Raw genomic sequence first — 19,383 nt, forward strand, 5'->3', positions numbered from 1 at the left:
TAACTCGATGACAAAAATTTGAAAATATTGGGGCTTAATAACGAGTAAGTGGCGCCCAACGTGTGAACTGAAGGCATTGCATTGAAAAAGCAAAAACAAAACATTTTGACAACCGGAAACATGTGTTCTAGACCCACAATGAAGCATACCCAAATTCATATCTCGATGGTAAAAATTTGAGAATATTGGGGCTTAACAACGGGCAAGTGGCGCCCAACGTGTGATCTGCAAACATTGCAATGAAAAAGAAAAAAGAAAACATTTTGACACCTGGAAATATTGGTCCTAGATCCACCGACAATCATTTCTCGATTATGTGATTCGATATAGGTTTCCGCCCAACCATCCGTCTCTCCATGTAAATTTGTAATTAAACTAAACGTCGCAATTATGACCCGATCCTTGGGAAATTTTACACAAATTAAGAATTAGGACCAGAATTGAAGGCCATGAAATAATCGCAAAATAATTAGGGGTTAAAAAAGGGGTACCAAAAACAGATTTTTTTCCTGGTTTTGAAGTCGCTCTATTTGTCTTAATTTTCGACCAATCCATGCGGATTTTTGCGTGGTGTCCGAGAGTATATCAGGACAAAAGCCTATAATTTTTGAATGGTCATTGGTCATTATTAGCAAAACTACAGTTCATTAGAAATTGGAAAGTTTACTTCGAAAAATAATCGAAGGGTGCAAGTTCCAGACTCTTCCACATTTTTTTGAAATTTTCGAGTAAAGATTCCTTGGATTCCCTGCATTTTAGATATGTAGTGTCCTCGGCAATATTACTGATATTAATACGAGGATTATTTTTGTTTACAATTTTAATCCCCAAGCGGTTCAGAAAAGGGGTATTTTTGGTTCATTTCTAAAAATATCCCTAAAAATCCCTTAACACGTCAAAATATTTTACAAATTTATTTGTCATGAACTTCTAATAGTGGTCTCAGGATACATCGAAAGTCTAAATCTTATGAGAACAATAACCTTTAAAAACTCATTTTTGGATTAAAGCCGTACTTTTGTGTGAGTTTGTGCCTAAATCTCCAGCAAAGCATCATCAAAGGATGGCGTAAAAGGCAAAAATATTCTTAATCAAATTTTAATATAAGTCACCAAAGAGAAGAAATCTCTGTTGCCACTGTACATAAAAAAGTTTGCATCAATGTTCTTCAGAAAATCCCAAAAATATTCCCTAATGTTAGTGATACATTTTTCCTCGGACTGTTTTCGAGTTGACACCTTAAATTAACATCAAATTTCGTTTTAGCCACAAAGTGCCAAAGGAGGAAATATTTTACACTAAATTTCATTATAAATCTAAGAACAAATCATATATCTAGATTCAATAGTTTTTTAGAAAATTAACATCAATGTTCCAAAAAAAACCGAAAATATTTCCTATCTTTTTTAATAATTTTTCCTCGGATTTTTTTCGAATGGATGTAACATAAAATTTCGTTTTAGGCAGAAATGATTGATGATTGATTAAGGAAAGCAAGGGAAAATTATGAGTTGACATTTTTTACAATTAATTTAACGCGTTTCAATTCTAAGTCAAAATCTCCCTTAATATTTCACTTTTCGGGAAATAGATCAAAGGAAGAAAAATTCTAAATCAAATTTCATTATGAGTCTCTGAACAAACGAAACCTGTAAACTTAATATGTACGCTAAAAATAATATCAACAATTGTTGTTTTTAAAAACTTTTGTTGATAAATTAAACACTTTTCCCCCGAATTGTTCGGTATTTTCATGATTCTAGCGACATTATTCATCGGAATTATTTAAAATTTCGTATATAAAGTTCGGAACCGTTACTACAACCTGTGACAGAAATTACTTGTGCAGGACCACGTCTTCGTATAGCCCCCAAATAGCGGTTTTCATTCGAGCGGTATTTTTCGAGAGAATTTTGTTTGGAAATTTTTCAAGTTTCTTCCAAATGGTGGAGGGTATAAAAAGTTCGGCCCGGCCGAACTTAGCTGCTTTTTTACTTGTTATTATTTAAAAGTTCCTGGTTTATAGGAAAAATTGAGAGTTTTGATGAGTTCTAATATTTTATCACAAATAATTACATGTGCTGGGTTCCGGTTTAAAGGGAGTTTTGAACAATTTATTGGAAAAGGACCTAAAATCTCCCCTTTGCTTTGATATTGAGATATATCGTGGTATGTGTATTGGATCTATGTAACTACCTCTGAATGTCCCTCTCTCTATGTTTTCTTAACATAAGTATTTACAGGGCAGCGTAAAAATTCCTGGCCAATTCATCAACTTATTCTGTGTTCCCAATTCTATATTACCCATATAAAAATTCGAAATCATTAAAACTTTATAATATTTACATTTTAGCGAAAATCTCCACTTGAAAAAAAAACTCCCATTCAAATAAAAAAACATTAATGCAATTTGTTAATTTATAAAACCTTATTAATGTAAACATAAACAAGTCATTGAGTTTTTGTTGTGGATTATCAGTTTTTTATTATTTTTTCGAAAATTGCCTAGATTTTTCTCAATCAATCATTGAAGGGGGGGTTTCGAAAGAATAATGATCGAAATAACCTTCAACTTTTGTGTTCAAGCCCAAAACTGAAATTGAACAATGTTGAAATCAATATCGACGAAGCCAAACAACGAATACGACAGACGAACAAAACGAAAAAAAAAGAAAAAAAAAACAGCACACTAACAATAAAAGAAGGCAAACAAAAGCAGACAATAAAAATGTCATTGTTCTTTTTCTTGGAGTAAAGTGCTTGCCTGCCTGCCGCTGCTGCCCAACAGAGACTTTTTAAGACAACTTAATCTAAACTGAAAATCTTTGTTAATTTCCATTAAAGTTTTGTTATGCTATGACAGCTTTGTGGAATGAATATCGACCAAAGTAAGAAAAATGGAAAAATAATTAAGGTTAACGACAGCAAGACTTGGATGGAGGGCTGTGGTGAGGGGGCGAAGGCAGCACTGATTATGAGGCTGATGACAGCAAGGGCAAGGAAGAAGTTATGGCTGATGTCGGCAAAGGCCATAATGTTATGATTATATTGAGAAAAAAGAAAAGAAGAGAGAAGAAAAAAAGAAGGACAAAAAAGCGATTCACTTGTTCCCAATTCTTTTGGTCCTTCTTAATGCCCAAGGAGCATTTCAGCGGTGAAATGGATATATGACAAGGGTTGGCACAAGATTACAAAAATTACATAATCAAGTTTTGGGGGTTCTTTGGCAAACTTTATTAAAAAAAGTGTTTTAAGGATAACAATTCCTGAAATATTGGGTTAATTAAAAAAAATACATTTTTTATAACACAAAGGATATCCCGCAAATTGTGAACATTTTTATTTTGGTATTTTTGTTGCACACTAACCTACATAATTTTCAATAATATATTTATCCGTCGTACATATCCGTTGCTAATTGATCATTAATAATAATTTCGGTTTTGGAATTCAATGGGAATAACCCTATCTTTTGGATGCTCAAACATAGATGGATGCCGGCAAACGTTTATTGCCGGTCAAAATGTATCTTGAGGTTTCTTGTTTTTGTTTTTTGTTTTTTCAAACTCCTGTCATCATCCATCATTGTCACCATACTGTCAAGTCAATTGTTACACTATTCTCAGCGAATTAGATGAAATTCCCAAGGCTATATCGCATGCATATATATGGACAGCGTCATCATTCATCAGTTATGGTGGCTAATCATCTATCAATAATTTATGATAGCTTTTGCAAAGAAGACATTAACACAAAACTCAATTTAAATGTTTTCGGAATTGATTAAAGCTAAAATCTGTTAAAATTAACATTTTTAATTTAAAAAAAAAAATAAATAAATTTATTTTTTATGTAAATATATTTAATTTTTATTTTAACAGCTGTCCATCAAATTGGAGATTATAAATTAGGCTTTCGACATAGCTTTGAAGTAGCTGCGTATATGTTTCGATTTTTTTTCGGATTTGAAAAGGGACAAAATTTTACTTTTCATATTTATTTATTTATTTTATAAGTATGTGGTCAAATTTTGTAATTAATTCTAAATCTAATTCTCTCAACTCGAAGATTGACTAGGAAAATCCGTGCCGTAAATTCTCCATATCAAATGTTATTGGATATATATTAGAAACATCAGTGTTCCCAGTTAGTTGTTTTCTCCTTAAGTTCAGAACTAACTCAGTATATCAAAATGTATTCCTTCCTAACTAACATATAACAAAATGTATTCCTTCAAGCCTGTGGTTCCCACATGTATCAGAATGTATTCTTTCCAAGCCTTTTTTAAATACAAGCCACTCCAAATATTGAAAAAATCTTAAAATTTAAAAAATCTTTTCTTAAAAAGTCAACGATTTTGTCTTACATGTCTATTTAAACAATTTTTTGAAAAAATATATAGCTAAAATCAAAATACCGAATATTGGGAGGTACCGATATTTAGGGGCTATACGAAGACGTGAACCTACAAAGAAAATTTTATGTCACTGGCTGTAGTACTCATTACGAAGTGCCAATAGGAAATTTGAAACCATTCTGGCGAATAATGTTGCCAAAATCATCAAAATACCGAATATAGGGAGGTACCGATATAGGAGGTCTTATACCAGGACGTGGACTTGCAAGGACAATTTTATGTCACAGGCTGTAGTACTCATTACGAAGTGCAAATACGAAATTTGATATTTTGTGGGGTTTGTTTGTAATACCTCGAAATATACATTTTTCGAGGTGTTACAAATGGAATGAAAAACTTAATATATCCTCCTTACTATGGTGGAGGGTATACAAATCCATTACTTTGAAGAACGACGTTTTTCTTCACAACTTAAGAAGCAGTAGGGTGTTCCGAAAAATTGGCCGATATTGTCCAAGTGTCTTCTTCACATCAGATCTTGTGTTAGTAAAAACTTTGGAACGTGTGAAATTTGAAAAGAATTGAATGCTTATTTCGCATTTAATGAACTTTTTCTTACCTTTGTGGGAGAGGTGCTACACGGAGTGGTCCGATATATCCCATATTCACAGCAGATCTTGTGTTGATAGAAATATTGGGATATGTGAAATTTGAAGAGAATCGGGTGCTTATTTTGCATTTTATGAGAGATATGATTATTCAAAATTTTGATCCGTTCTGGGGGAGATGCCAAAAGTAGTGGACCGATAAATTCCATCTGTTGGTGGAAATATTGGGATGTGTGAAATTTTAAGAGAATGGAAAGCTTATTTCGCCTTTATTTTTAAAATTTTAATTCCTTTGTGTGGGCTGATGTATCCTGTCTTCACATCACATCTTGTGTTGACAAAAATATTGGGATGTTCGGAGTTTGAAAGAAATCATTTGCTCCTTACGAGTTTTATGAGCTTCATGGTCTTCAAAATTCTGACCCCTTGTGGGGAGGTACCAGAAGGGTTGCCCGTTCTATCCCTTCAATATACCACATATTTTGTTGACAGAAATATTGGGTTGTGCGATAGATAATCGGACTCCTAGTTCAAATTTTATAAGAGATATAATTATTCGAAATTTTGACCCTTTGTGTTGGAGGTACAAGTTTGCGCGAAATTAGATGATCCTTTCTTGCGGTAAGAGGTAAATTATTTTCTGTGAAAAATTTTACTATTTTGGCTGGTACTTGACCGATATTACCCATTTCCGATTTAGATCTCAATTTGATAAAAAAATGTTACGATGTACCAACTTTGGACCAAATGAGATATTTCCAGCGAGAGTTATTGCGAGACAGACGGACGGACGACTCCAATTGTCCTGAAACGGAAACCCTAATAGACCTAGGGTCCAATACTGTTATTTCAATGAAGTAGTACGTGCAGACCGTATGTGTCTATATGGCTGGCGAATAAAAATCCAGGAATTGAAAAATTCTCAAATAAGAAAAAAACTACGAGTTGTCCTTCCAAAAATCCACCAAGAGTTATTAAAAGTATCCTTTCGAAATTTAAGAGTAATCATTCATAAATATTCTTAAAATTGTCATGAATTGTCTTTGAAAAAAATGTTGAAATAAACCAGGAATAGTTCTTGAAAAAATATTTTTTAAAACTCACGAATAGTCCCAGAAAAAAATCCATGAATTGAATAGCTCTTAAAACATATTCTTGAAAAAAAAATCGACGATCTGTCCTTGACAAAATATTCTTAAAAAACAAATACCCCATAAAAAAGCTACAGATAGTCCATGACTGATTGCTGAAAAATAGTCTGAAAATATAGAAAAATTCAAGCATGTAGCTCGAATAATGGTTAAAAGTATAAATTCAAAGAAAATCCCAATAGTCCCTAAAAACAGTTTAAAAAATATCATTCTGAGAATGATTTGCAGTATTTTAATAATATTATAAAATAATTTCAAATGTAGATCGAATAGCCTTTAAAATGTTATTTTATAATTCATGTGTGCAGTTCTATTGGTACTTGACGAAAAAAGTCTTTAAAATATGCTCATGTCCATAAAACATGCGCTAAAAAAATTCTTTGAAAAAATATTGTTACAAAATCTGTAGCTTGAATAGTCCCTAAAAATAGTCCTTAAAGTCCACGTTAGTGGCAAAATATTCTCAAAAATCCACTTTTGTAATTCGAACAGATGCTGAAAAAATATTCCTAGAAATACCACTTCTGTAGCCGAAATTTCCTTAAAAAATGTTTGAAAATATCACGTTTGTTGTCTTAAAGAAATATTCTAAAAAATCTAAATAAGTAGCTCAAGTAGGCCATGAAGGATATTCTTAAAAAAATCCAAGATTGTAGCTCCAACAGAGAACAATGTTTAATTTTATGTTTCTAGCTGTCTTAGACCTCAAAAACTCTATTTCTCACATTTGAAACCAAAATCACATCTCTAGCAAATAAATAATAACTTTTAAATAGACAATCTTACCACTTAAAGTCTAGACAAGTTGTTGAGCATTTATTCGTTCATTATGCAGATATATCACAAATTACAAGCCACAAAAAAAAACAACAACAACTGAACTGAACTGAAAATAAGAACGGCCAAGCAGGCAAAAATCACTTTTAATTAAAAGACAAATAAATTCTTTTGGCAAGACAACGACGACGACGACATATCGAGACGACAATGACGACAACGACGGCGATGAATGCTCTTGTCGATGATGGAAATGAGAGGGAAAAAATAAAAAAAACACCGACCCCGGCTCACAACAAACGGAGCCGCAATAAAACATATTGACGCTGAGTTCAACTGTTTTGAATGACAGACACAATGGACATGACTAAATGACGGTTTATATCGTTTAAATTTGTACGTGGCTATTTGGTAGTTAGGCCCGATGGCTGGCTGACTGACCGACCGGCCGGCAGGCTATTATGCCAGCCAGCCGGCAGTTTGGAATAAAAAAATAGAAAGAGAAAAAAAATCCAAAATACTGTCATTAAATAAATTGGCAAAGAGCAAAAAACAACAACGCCAACAATTCAATACGAACAACAACAAAAATAATTGTAATTAAAGCTCATAAAATTATGCAGCGTTTAAAACGTGTAATTTTCAAAAAATGCACAATGACGATTTGCACAGCATTTAAATAAAATCATGATTAGCAGCAGCACCATTGAACAATACATAAAAACTACAGAGAATAGATCAAAAGCGATAAAGGCGACAACAAAACTGTCCAAATCGTCGCATCACATAAAGTGGTGTCTTCGTTGACATACAGCGAATACTATTTTTGCATTCTTAATGAGCTGGCCGAATGGAGTTTGGTTGGGAGACAAGGAGTTTTTGTACTTTAAGTTTTTAAGTTAGCTATGGATACGGCAAAAATGTGAAGTATTGAAATAGAACCCATGTCTTTTGGGAATCCGTTTCAGGACGCATGGAGTAGATATAGCCATCACTACTACTAAATCTTAAGTTAAGATTTGAATATCCTTACGGAATCTGCCCCAAAAACTATAGATTTTTTTTTAAAAAACTTCACATAAATCGGGATTTCTGTGAAGAGGAGTACATCGTAATGTTTTTATCGGACAAGAAAGGCGTGAAAATCCGACACCTGCTTCTGGCACCAAAGTTCAGGTTGGCAGATCGAATATTCCTCTTTAAAAAATATTATTTCACCCCCAACCATATGGCTGGAAAGGGTATATATCACTTGATGCGGCCAAAACGTCTCTCATGGTAATAAAGGTTTTAGACCCTGGGTCCCTTTAGACCAAATCTGTTTCAGGACATTTGGAGTTGATCTAGCGTTGTCTGTCCGTCTGTCTGTCTGGCTGGCTGGTGCGCACAATAACTCTCGAAGGGAGTATCCGATTTTAGCCAAATTTGGTATATCGTAATATTATTATCAAACTTAGATTGAGTTCGGAGAAGGGCTTTATCTGTCCACTCCTTCTGGTACATCCCCATAAAAGGTCAACATTTTCAAAAAAAAAAAAAAAAAAAAAAAAATCCAGCACAAAAAGATAATCCGATTTTGCTCCAACTTTACAAATCCTAATATTTGCATCAGTGGTGGGTCAGGTGCGAAAATGGACAATACCGGTTCACTCCATCAAGTACCTTCTCCACAAAACGTCAAAATTTTGAATAACTCTAACTCCTATAAAATGTGAGGTAAGAGTCCGATTGTCTTCAAATTACGCAACATCACAATACTTTTATTACCCCCCCATGGTCTGGTATGAAGATGGAATACATTGGTCCACTACTTCTGGTACCTCACCCACAAAGGGTAAAAATTTTGAATATCCATGAAGTTCATAAAACACGAAATTTACATCCGATTCCATTCAGACTTGGCACATCTCCATACTTCTATCAACAAAAGATCTGTTATAAAGATGGTAGAGATGGGACCAGGTACCAGCCCCACAAAGGGTCAAAGTTTTGAAAAACCAAAACGATTATAAAATCCGACATAAGCATCCGGTACACTTCATATTTCACACATTCTATTATTTCTACTAACACAAGATGTGCTGTGAAGAAGGGATATATATCTCCATTCCGTCTGGTAACTCCCCCACAAAGAGTCAACATTTTGAATATCCAGAAGATCATAAAACGCGAAATTAACATCCGATTCCTTTTAGACTTGTCATATCTCTATATTTCTATCAAAGCAAGATCTGTTTTAAAGATGTCTAAACAAATCTCTCAATTAGAAACCTGAGATGAATATGGAATTTATGATTTCCTATAAATTGGATATAAATGTTCGATTTTCTTGTAATTTTGTCGATACCAATATTTTTATCAGTATTATATGAAGTCTGGAAATGGAAAAATTCGGTCGACTATATCTGGAACCTCACGTATATTTTATCATTTTCTGAAAATTATAACATATCTCATATGAAGTGAATGATGTAGTCCATATAGTCCAAACCTGGCAAGTCGCAGTATTTATATCATATTTATTTAGGTCGGATACGAAATGGACAATATTGGGTCATTCCTTCGGAGTTTACTCCATAGAGGGTCAACAATATGAATAATCATAGCAGAAGTCAAAATATATTAAAATAATCGAACATAGGTAGATATTTTGTTAAGTTGTTAAAAAATTAACGTTTGTTACCCAAAACGAATTCGCATTTTTTTTTTAAATTTAGAATTTTTAAAATTAGTTTTGAAGTCTTTTTTGCCATCCCTAAAAACGTAATTTGTAATTTCGAAAATTATTTTATTATGATACCGGTGAGGAATCAAAAAACCTACCGTAAAAATCTGCAAAGTTTTTTTGTTTTTGTAGAAAACCCTAAAAAATGATACACCATTATAAATTAACTCATAAATCATTTGGAACAGTCTTAGATTTCAAATTGTTGTTATTTTTTGCTAAAAAAAAACTATTACTATTTTTTTCAGTTTTTTCTTTTGGCATCAGTCATTTAGTTATGGGTTATAATAAAATCTATTACCAACCAAAAACTTGCGGCTAAGCTAGCTGCTGGTAGGGTCTGGTCTGGGCTGTCTGTCTGCCTGCCTGCCATCCATGTCCATTTCAATGACTACAAAATAATGTCGAAGATTATGCTTCCCGATTTAGATTGATTAACAGAAACATCATCATCATCATCGTCGTCGTCATGAGTAGTAGTAACCACCTTTTCTCTGAGCTTTTTTTATGTTTTCGGTATGCGAAATTAATGCGGAATGAACAGAATTTCGCACAAAACAAATTGTAGAAACTAGCAGCTAGTCACTCTGTCAGCCCGCTCGTCCGTCAGCCAACCAGCCAGCTGGCAATCTATGTTTGCCTCTGCTTAATGATTATGATTAAATCTACGTTTACGATTAATCATTTTTAATTGTTTTCAATTAATTGCGATTTTTTGTTGGATTCATGTGAAGGGTGCTTCAAAGAATATAATTTTTGTATCCGTAACGCATCATTATTATTTAAATTGCATGACAGATTCGAAAAATCAATTGTATTATGAGTTAGTGGTAAAAAGAGGTAACATTTCCAAGAACTGTTTGAATTTTTGAAGAATTTTTTTTTCAAAGACCAACAGGCTATTACGTAGATTCTTGGTGAACATATTTTTTAGGGCTATTCGAACTACAAACTTATTTTTTACAATATTTTTAAAGGAATATCAAAGCATCCAAAGGTGGAAATTTTGAGAATATTTTTTTAGGACTATCAGAAAAGCCAAACATGAATTTAAAAAAATATATTTGTTAAGGACTATCAAGGTCTATTTTATAAATTTATTGAAGGACTATTAGATGCATCAAACGGGTGTTTTTTACAATTTTTTTTCAGGGAAAATTTGAGCTTTTAAAGTGAATTGTTTACAAATATTTTTGGGCAATTTGAACTTGAAGCGTGGGTTTTTCACAAATATTTTTTTTGGGGACAACTCGAGCTTTAAAAGTGGACTTTCTACAAATATTTTAAGGAACAATTCCAACTAAAAACATGATTTTTTGAATATTTTATGGGACAATTCGAGCTATACAAGTCGATTTTTTAATATATTTTTCGGGACAATTCGAGCTTTAAACGTTGATTTTTTAAAAATATTCGTAGGTAAAATTCGAGCTATAAATTGATTTTTAAATATTTTTTGGGACAATTCGAGCTATAAAAGTTATTTTTTTTACAAATATATTTAGAGATAATTAGAGCTCTAAACGTATATGTTTTTAATACTTTTTTGAACAATTTCAGCTATAAACGTGTTCCTTTTTTTAAATATTTTAAGGAATTTTTTACTAATATTTAAGGGATAATTTGAGCTATAAACGTGTTTTTTTTACAAATATTTTAGGGACAATCCAACTATAAAAGGTGGATTTCGTTCATATATTTTTGGGGACGATTCGAGCTATAAACGTAGATTTTTTACAAATAATTTTAGGGACAATTCGAGCTAAAAAGTGGATTTTTACAAATATTTTTAGGGACAATTCCAACTATAAACGTGGATTTCGTTCATATATTTTTAGAGACGACTCGAGCTATAAACGTGAATTTTTTACAAATAATTTTAGGGACAATTCGATTTATAAACGTGATTTTTTTACAAATATTTTGGAGACAATTGGAGGTAAAAAAATTGATTATTTAGAAATAATTTTAGGGACAATTCGCTAAAAAGTGGATTTTTTACAAATATTTTTAGGGCCACAAAATCTTACAATATTTTTGTAAAGAAGACATGTAAAAGGTCTGCTCTTTATAGAAGACCTGCTACCTCTGTATAAAAGTCCTTCAAGTCTTCTTCTAGGTAAAAAAGACCTGCAAAAATTCGATTTTGTTGAAAAGACGTTTAAAACTTCTGCTCTATAGACCAGATCTTCTTGAAGTCTCTCCCATATCCTCTAAAGGTCTTATTTACATAGAAGACCTGTTAAAGTTCTCCTCTGCATACAAGATCTGGTAAAGGTCTTCTCGGTATGGAAGAACTGCTACAGGACTTTTCGGTATAGAAGAACTGCTAAAGGTCTTCTCGGTATAGAATACCTGCTAAAGTTCTTCTCTGTATATAAGACCTGTTAAAGGACTTCTCGGTATAGAAGAACTGCTAAGAACGTTCTCTGTTTAGATGACCTGCTAAGGATCGTCTCTGTGTAAAACACCTGGTCTACTCTGTATAAAGGAGCCTTTAAAAATTCTTTTCTTACAAGTGTACCTTCTCAATATGAAGGGCCTCCTCCGTATGGAAGACCTTCTTTAGGTCTTTACCATATAGAAGACCTTCTAAAGGTTTACTTCTTACAGAAAACCTTCGAAATAGTCTTCCCTGTATAGAAGACATTTCTTAAGACCTTTAGATCTTCTCCGTATGCAAGAAGACCTTCGAATGGTCTTCTATGTATAGAAAAGGCCTTAGAATGGTCTTCTCTGTATAAAACAAGGCCTTCGAAATATCTCCTTCAAAAAGACTTCTCCGTATAGACGTATTTCTAAAAGTGTTCTCTATTTAGGAAACCTTCACAACGTCTTCTGTGTGTAAAGGACCTAAAGAAAGAAAATTTGAAAGGATACCTGATGGCAGACTACCTAGGAAAGGTATCCTCACGACGAAAGGCATTTCTGGCTATAGAAAATCTTTGACAAGACCTCTGTCTATAGAAGTCCCCGGAAAGGTCTTCTTTTGTAGTAGAAGTCTTTGAGAAGTATTTTTTCTATGGAAGATATATGAAAGGTGTTTTAATGGAATCCATTTAAGGAGTCTTCTGTCTAAGGAACCCATTTAAGATCTCCGAAACGCTTTCTTTCCACATAGGAACTTTGAAAGGTCTTATGTCTTTAGAAGACCTCCGAGAGGATTTTCCCTTCATTTAGGACCTTTGAAGGATATTCTGTCTATGTAATACATATAAGAGGTCTTTTCTCTAAAGGACGCCTTTGGTCATCTTTGGCACGAATTATGGCTTTCAAACGGCCAATGAAACCGTCACACGCTGCCCGAATGTTGCTCTGCGGTATTTTCGTCCGAAGCGCTTGCTTAAGATGATCGTATTTTGTAGCAGAACAACATTCGGGCAGCGTGTGATGGTTTTATTGGCCGTTTGAAGGCCACAATTCGTGCCAAAGATGACCAATTCGAACAAATCTAAACTTATTCTAAAATTTGATGCTAATTCCGACATTTTTTTCCTTTCATTCAACAAAATGTAAAAAAAATGTGTAAAAATGTATATGAATTGCTGATCGTTAGGTAAGATTTAGATTTTTAATGTCTTCTAGGACCTATATTACAATCTCGTTTAAAAGGAGTTTTTGAACATATTTTAAAAAAGGACCAATAAGACCCCTTTGCTGACTCGTCTGAGATTTAAATTTTCCGGCCAAAGTAATTTTCATATTTTTATGTGTAAAATATTGTCGAAGACACCATATACCTAAAACGCACCGATTCTGAGGAATCTTAATCCGAAAATATCCAAAAGTGTGGAAGAGTGAGAAACCTGTCACAACCTCTATTTAGGTTATTTTGCGATGGCCATAGATATGGTTGATTTATAGAATTCTATTTTCGAAACTCCCATTGCTTCAAAAATATCAATATTAAAGTAAATAATTTTCAAAAAGTAAATTTAATTATTTCGAAAGTTTTTTTTTTTGAAAATTACAGAAAAAAGATTTTTCAAAGCAAAAAAAAAAATTTAAATTTTCGAAAAATTTAGTATTTAAAAGAATTATAAATTTTTCCCATTCAACAGATTATATGATTGTGTACCAGCTTTTTCATTCATGATTCATGGCAAGAATTACCGACTAAAAAAATATCAAACCAAAATATAGACAAAACAAACAAAAAATAAAATACAATTTAAATACAAAACGATTTGTTGTACTCTAGCATAACATTTTGAACTTTTTATTGGGATTTATTTTTGGTTCAAACCAAAAACAAAAAATGAAAAACAATAAAAGCCCCGTGAACAAAACATACAAGGCATTGTATTTTTTTTTCTTGATTCTGGGATTATTGTAAATTTGAATTTGCTGTTTTGTTAAAAGCCTTGTTTCGGTTATTGTTGTAGGTTTTGGTTTCGGTTTTTTTTTGCCAAACAGAAATATTTTTAATGCTAAACTCATGTCGTTGGGTAAAACTTCATAAAAAAGGTGTTAAACACGTTAAGACAAATAAGCCACTATGTTAAATGCCAGTTAAAAGCAAAAATACAAAAAAAAAAAAAAACAGCAAATCATGGAACAGTGAATGATCATGATGACGATTTTTTTCCGATTTGTTTTCTGTTCTCGGTTCTCTGTTTAGTTTCTGAAAAATCATTTGCAATTCGAAATTATTCCCACGTGTGGGTAGATGAACGACAGTCAGCTGGTTTGAGCGATCATTGCTTGGAGTGCATAAATTATTTGTTTTTTTCTGGCTAAGTGGCTGGCTGGCTGATGGCTGCTGCCTTCCAGCCATATTTGTATCTGCGTTCAATAAATTTTCCAATCCGAATGGCAAGATGAGGAAATGTTAAGAGATTAATAAATTTTGAATACAAAATACCAGTAGGTGGATGTTAAGCTGGTGATAAATTATTGTCAAATGGAAGTAGTTAGAAAACAACGACACAAGACGCTAGCTAGGGCAGCCAAGAGATACACATCTAATGTTGAATTGTTATGTATGTTTCTATGCCATGGTTGTTGTAATACTTAGATAATTTTTTTTTTCGGTATGAGTCAAGATGTCGATAATACCCACCTAAAAAATACACAATTTACATAAAAATCAATTAATATTATGTTGATGATGCTGATGATGAAGATGATGGTCAACATCATTAGTTTTGGAGGGGTTAATGATGGGATGTACAGGGCAGTCCGTTTAAAAGTAAAGGTTAAAAGATCTTCTCTGAGTAGAGAAGGTCTTCAAAAGGGGTTTTTCTGTGTAAAAGAAGAATTTTAAAAAGGTCTTCGTGTGGAAAAGACCTTCTTGGTTGTCCTATACTGAAGAAGACCTCTATACAGAGAAGACCTTTTAAAAAATTTGTTCTGTATAGAAGGCCTTTAGGTCTTTTCCGTATAGAAGGTCTTTGAAGGGTCTTTTACGTATAAAAGAGACCTTTCCTGTATGAAAAACCTTTGAAAGATATTCTCTATCTTCAAAAGACCTTTTAGAGGTCCTCAATACAGAAAAAACCTTTTAGAGGTCTTCTATACAGAGAAGACCTTTTAAAGGTCTTCTCTGTATAGAATACCTTTTAAAGGTCTTCTATAACCTTTAAAAGGTATTCTCTGTATAGAAGACCTTTAAAAGGTCTTCTCTGTATAGAAGACCTCTAAAAGTTTTTTTCTGTATTGAGGACCTCTAAAAGGTCTTTTCTGTATTAAATATTTTTAAAGGAGTTCTTCTCTGTATAGAAGATCTTCTAAAAGTCTTTTCCTTATAGAGGACCTTCCAAAAGGCGATCTCTATATAGAAGACCTTCGAAAATATCTTTTCTATATAGAACACCTTCGAAAAGATCTTTTTTGCATAGAAGACCTTCAAAATGGCCTTTTTATATAGAGTACTGTTCTCTGTATAGAATAAGACTTTCGGAGGGTCTTCTCTGTATATAGAAGACCTTCGGAGGGTCTTCTTTGTTTAGAAGAAGACCTTCGGGGGGTCTTCTTTGTTTAGAAGAAGACCTTCGGAGGATCTTCTCTGTATAGAAGAAGATCTTCGGAGGATCTTCTCTGTATAGAAGAAGATCTTCGGAGGATCTTCTCTGTATAGAAGAAGACCTTCGGAGCGTCTTCTCTGTATAGAATAAGACCTTCGGAGGGTTGTCTCTGTATAGAAGAACACCTTCGGTATAGAAGAATACCTTCGGAGGACTTCTTCAAAAGGACTTCTCTGCGTGAAAAAACCTTCAAAAGGTCTTAGAAGGCCTTTCCAAATGTCTTCTCTGTGTAGGAGACCATCCAAAGGTCTTCTCTGTACAAAATAGCTTCAAACCTTTCTCTTCAAAAAGTCTTCTCTGCCTAGAAAACCTTCAAAAGGTCTTCTCTGTCTAGAAGACCTTCAAAAGACCTTCTCAGTATAGAAAACCATCAAAAGGCCGTCTTTGTAAAAAAGGCCCTCCAAAGGACTTCTGTGTCTGGAAAACCTTCCAAAGGTCTTCTTTGCGTAGAAGACCTTTCCAAAGGGGTTCTTCTTCTTCCAAAAGGTTTTTTCTGTACAAAATAGCTTCAAACCTTCTATTCGGTAATGAAGATCATCAAAAGTTCTTCCCTGTATAGAAGGCCTAATAAATTCCCTTTCAGTGTAGAAGGCCTTTTAAAGGTTTTCTTTATATAGAAGACCTGCTAAGGGCCTCTCTGTAAAGATCTTCAAAAAGTGAACCTATGTATAGAAGGCATTTAAAAGGTCTTCTCCGTTTAGAAGGAGTTAAAAAAATCTTCACTCTGTTCTTTATAGAAGAGCTTCTAAAAATGTATTTTACCCAGAAGATCCTGTGAAGGTCTTTTAAATATCTTTACAAGATCTTCTGGGTAAAATTCCTTCAAGAAGACCTTTAAGAGGACTTCTGTCAAAGGAATGCCTTTGAAGGGTATTCTCGCTTTGACATTTCTAGCTATGGAAGACCTTTTCTATCTATAGAAGTCCTCTGAAAGAGCTTCTTTATGCAGAAGATCTTTGAGAAGTCTCTTTTCTGTGGAAGGTCTTTGTAAGGCGTTTTTTTCTATGGAAGCCATTTTAGAGGTCTTCTGTCCATGGAATCCATTTTAAAGGTCTTTTATATGAATGAGTCCTTTAAATTGTCTTTTCTTTATAAAAGATCTCGGAAATGTATTCTGTCTATAGGCGAATTTTGAACGACCTTCTGTCTATAGAAGACCTCTTAGTGGTTGTCTGTCCATAGCATACCCCTAATAGTTCTTCCTTCCATGGAACACATTTGGAAGATATTCTGTCAAGGGGATACATTTCAGGTCTCCTGTTTTAAGAACGCCTTTAAATGGTCTTCTGCCGATCGAAGAGCGTTGAAAGGGCTTCTTATAGTAGACGACCTCCGAGAGGCCTTATTTCTCTAGAAGAATTTTGAAAGGCTTTCTGTCTATAGAAGTCTTCTGATAGGTCGTTTGTCTATAGAACACCTTATAGGGGTATTATTTTCCATGGAGGACCTTTTGAAGTTTGTTTTCTATGGAATTCGTTTAAAACGTCTTTTCTCTAAAGAAATCCTCTAAATAGTTTTTTTTGCCCTTAGAAACCCTATGAAATGCCTTCAGTCTTTAAACGACTTCTGAGAGGTAATTCACATCTAGGTATGACAGCGCAGGACTATTGAAGTCCTTTTATAGGTCTTCTATCTACAGAAATTCGCCTTTGAAACGACTTTTCAGGAGACCTTGGAAAGGTATGCACGTGAAAACCCCTTCTAAAAGCCTTTTTTATGTTGTCCAAAGGGGTTCGCCTTTGAAAGACATTGTTTCTGCAGAAGTCCTTGGAGAGGTATTTTTTCTCTGCTCAAAAAAATTAAATAAATCTTTCTAAAAGCGTTTTATCTTTTCAAAATCTTTAAAATTCCCTCTGTCCCCATTTTATGGTATCGACTGTATGCCACTGATCTGTTTATCTTCCCAAGAATGTAGTTAATCTTTAAATTGCTACCTTACCTAACAGCGTCGATATTAGCCAAGTCAATGAATGGATGGTTCGATGTTCATGATTTACATAAAAATCAATTAATTTTGAAAACTGGAAACAAAAACAAAAAAAAAAAAAAAAAAAAAAACCGAAAACATCATTAGTTTTGACAATGGAATTGTTGTTAACATTAGTTCAAATCTCAAAACATAAATTACTTTGGGAAATGTCTTCTCAAGTCATGAAATGGCAAAACGAAAAATGTCTTTGGCTAAATCGGAATTTAAATAAAACAATACTATTATTTGGTGATTGGGTGTCAAAGCGATTTATTGAAAGCCATTAAAATGTAAATTGATATTGAGATTTTTTTTCTTGGACTTAGCATTTTCGATATACATATCAACACATTCAAATAATTATAAAGCAAATTAAAATTTTTAATTTCCAATATTACCCTGCCGACATTTAAAAAACTATTAAAATCGATTAGGCCTCTATTATTATGATAATGATGCGGTAGCTCTTCTTCTCTTAATGTCTAGTCGATCTTTATTTCAAACGTTTCGCTTTTGCCAAACAATCAAACAAACATCCGCACACCCATCATTTTCAAATGCCATTTGGTATTAACCTGGCTTTGTTTAATTTGTCAAAAATCGACAAAGTCAGCCCAGCATTACTGCTGCCGAACTTCTCCCGTTGACAAATTAAGAAAAAATGTTTTCTTTGATGACATGCCGCCGAAATTTTTGTTTTCTTGCGGTTTGAGTCGTTAGATATGTAAAATTGTTATGTTTTTTTTTATTTTATTCTGCATTAATACATAACATCAGTCCAAAACGATTCTAACACCAAACAATTAAGATTTCATACAAAATTTTAAAAACAAATTATTATGTTGAGGTCGAGAGAAAAATGATTAATGATGTTTTTATTTTTTCAAAATTCCCCAGAAAAAGTATGAGCAGGTAAAGCTGTTAATTAATTAAACATAAAACTTATAAAATAGACAAAAAAAAAATAAAATAAAAAAATATCGAAATAATAGTAAACGATTCTTGACAGTCTTGATCGAAATTTTCCGAAGAAGACTATTATGTAATTTAAATTTTGAAATATATATTTGGGGTTTCTGTATATTGAAACATTCCAAATTAAAAGACCCCAATCGGAAGAATTATTTTTTCATTGGATTATTGAAATATAATAGAATTACTAAAATGTATTTCGTCAATGGATGAGTTTTTTAATTTAAAACATTCTCAGAAGGTCTCCTCAATGACAGAACCTAAGAAGTATAGGAAAATGCGAAAAATCGTACATTTATATTTATATATTTCAATATCAACTTTAAGGTCTTCTATCCACTGAGATATTTAATCAGTGCAGGTGGTTTTGTATCGGTTTCTATCCACGGAAGATCTTTTCAGAGTTATATACTTGGCGGACCCCAATGTAACACAGAATTTCCTAAGATTCCATTCTTCACTAAAATATGAAATAATAATGATATACAGGGTAAGATAAGGAAACTGCATCCAACTTCAGACTGCTGTCATTTCTAAGCCACTCGTCCGACAGCTGTTAAAATTATTCCAGTGACAGCTCATTATATTGTTTACAAACGTACAAAAGCATTTTGGTGAGCATTTTTCAGATAAAAAGTTATTCGTGATGGAATTCAATCGTCACAGTGTGATTTCTTTATATTTGGCTGGAAAACCACAAGTGACTATCGTTAGAGCCCTCCAGCATTTAAATGTGAATAAATCTTTTGTGTCTCGTACTATCGCTCGTTACCGAGGGAAGAAAACAGCAACATCAGC

Source organism: Musca domestica, unplaced genomic scaffold (assembly GCF_030504385.1).
Source record: "Musca domestica strain aabys unplaced genomic scaffold, Musca_domestica.polishedcontigs.V.1.1 72, whole genome shotgun sequence".
NCBI lineage: Eukaryota > Metazoa > Arthropoda > Insecta > Diptera > Muscidae > Musca > Musca domestica.